The sequence below is a fragment of the Meriones unguiculatus genome, chromosome 5 (genome assembly GCF_030254825.1).
Source record: "Meriones unguiculatus strain TT.TT164.6M chromosome 5, Bangor_MerUng_6.1, whole genome shotgun sequence".
NCBI lineage: Eukaryota > Metazoa > Chordata > Mammalia > Rodentia > Muridae > Meriones > Meriones unguiculatus.
The window spans coordinates 44,825,659-44,827,918 of NC_083353.1; the positions used below are offsets into that span (position 1 = coordinate 44,825,659).

Consider the following 2,260-nt stretch of genomic DNA (forward strand, 5'->3'; position numbering starts at 1 on the left):
AGAAGATTACTGTTTTTTCTTCTTATTCTGAATGATCATTCTACACCAATTAAGAATTCTCCACTGTGCCATTCCTTAACCCCTGGCAAACACCATTGCATTTTCCTTTCTTGAAAAATTACAGTACAGTACTCTCAGTTCCACCCCTAGATGTACAGAAGCTTGTCATTCTGTGACTGACAAGTCACGGGAAGTATGTATTCCTCTGTGGTGGACCTACACCTACAGGTGGCTTTCCTTCCTGTTTAAGCTGAGTAATAGTCCATGATATATAAAGGCCACATGTGGTTGGTACATTCATCTGCTAACGGACAGAGAGTTATTTCCATCGTGGCAGCGGTTAAGTGTTGTTAATATAAACAAGCAAGCATCTGAGACTTTGAATCAATTATTTTTCCATAACTATGAAAGAACTGTTGATGAATGATATGCAATTTTGTGATAATGCATCCATGTTTAATTAGGTAAAATACAAAGTGTTAAGGTGATTGGCTTATTAAAAAGTGCTATACAGTCAGATTATTGATAAGTGCACAAAGCACCCTAATCTGTGATGAGTAACAGGTGATCCCTGCTGACACCAAGTAGAAATGCACATGAAGACCTTTGGCTCAAATATCTACAGGTGTACTAACCCACATTTCAATGGAAGCAGTTTAACAAAGCAGGAGCATGAACACTGTAAGAGCATGAACACTAGGCTGGGATTCACCATCTGTCAGTGAGCATCTGTCAGTTGGCTCCTTAAGTGAACTCGTCCTTCAATTACTAGTTAAGCATTTGCTGTCCTCCCCAACAAGGATTGTAAGAAGACAACAATTCGTTTCTCAGTGCCAATGAACAGCAAGGGGCTAACAGTGGCGTAGCCATTGACACCATCATGTGGATACTGTGGTGGATTGGGTCACTGTCCTGCATCAGTCTGGAGGCAGATATGATGCAGTTCAAACAGTACATCAAGACGAAGAAGTTCATGAGCAGCAGGATGGTCCTGGTGGCCCTTTGCACTGGGGACACTTTTGCAGAAAGGCTGGTTCTGTGAAGGTGCTGAGCCTGTTTCTTGTGTCTGCACAAAAGAGCCACCATGTACCCGCTGGAAAGGGCCATGAGACCTAGAAAGGACACATCTCGAAATATCCTCAGTATGGAAAATAAGGATCTGCTGCTATACCCCATAGGTAAAATAATGCAAGATTCTGTGACAAATATGAGACCATGTGAGGTGACATTGTACTTAGCAACATAGGAGAAGGAGAAGTGAGCACCACAGGACATGTAGAAGGCCCAAAGCACAGGAAGGGGGCACAGGCTCTGTTGTGGGGATTTAGGTTTGAACTTTGCCAGACAGGAGCTTCTGGGGCTGAGGATGATGGCCTGAAGGATGCTCAGCAGGCAGGTGACACAAAGAGAGAGGCCCCTCAAAAGACTGTACAAGTGGAGCAGGGAGTTACACTTGATGTCATTCCACATATTCTGAGATGCAAGAATGTCAGCAGCTGCGAATCCAATGACTGTTAGCATCCCAAGGTGGATGAGGGCCAAGAGACTGATGAGTGGGTCAATGATCCGGAGCCTGCGTTCAAGAAGGAACTCAAAAAGGTGGAAAGGGAAGAGAATAATGTTGAAGGAGATCCCAATGCCTACCTCAGGGAAAAATGTATAATGTGTCAACAGCTCCATAAAGGGTCTTGATTCTTCTCATTGTAAGAGACAAGGAACTAGAGTAAACATCTGAGAAGAAAGGCAAGAGAAATTATTCACCACAAACAGTAACAGCAACATTGGTACCAAACACTATTGCCTTTAGGAATATTGGTGGGCCCAGCCCAATACACCCCTCAGTACTCAAGTTTTCCTGAGGTCCAAACCTTCTCATTGTCAGTCATGCCTGGATTGTGTACCTATAGGTGGGCTCCCTTGCTGCTTCAAGTTTCCTGTGCTAAAAATGATCATGTCATATAGAAATGATTTCTTACCACTGCCTCATTTTGAGGTTTTCAGGGGCATTGCCTAGTTTTTGTTTTGTCATCTTGTCAGGTATAGGAAAAGCTTCAAAAGTTTTGATAATTTCCCCATTCTGTTTCCGTTGTTGCACTAAAACACCATAACCAAAACTGGCATAGAGGAGGACAGGGTTTATTTGAATTAACTCTCAGGTCATAGACCATCGTTAATGAGAGGTGAAGTCAGGAGCACAAAGCAGATAGTCAAGTCACAGCCACAGTCAAGAGCAGAGAGAGGAGGCTGAAGCCAGGGCTTG

General features: G+C 43.5%; 1 pseudogene; it reads right to left on the reverse strand.

The window, feature by feature from the left end:
* Nucleotides 1-496: 496 nt before the first annotated feature.
* LOC110544729 (vomeronasal type-1 receptor 90-like) lies at nucleotides 497-1,702 on the reverse strand (annotated as a pseudogene).
* Nucleotides 1,703-2,260: the final 558 nt, after the last annotated feature.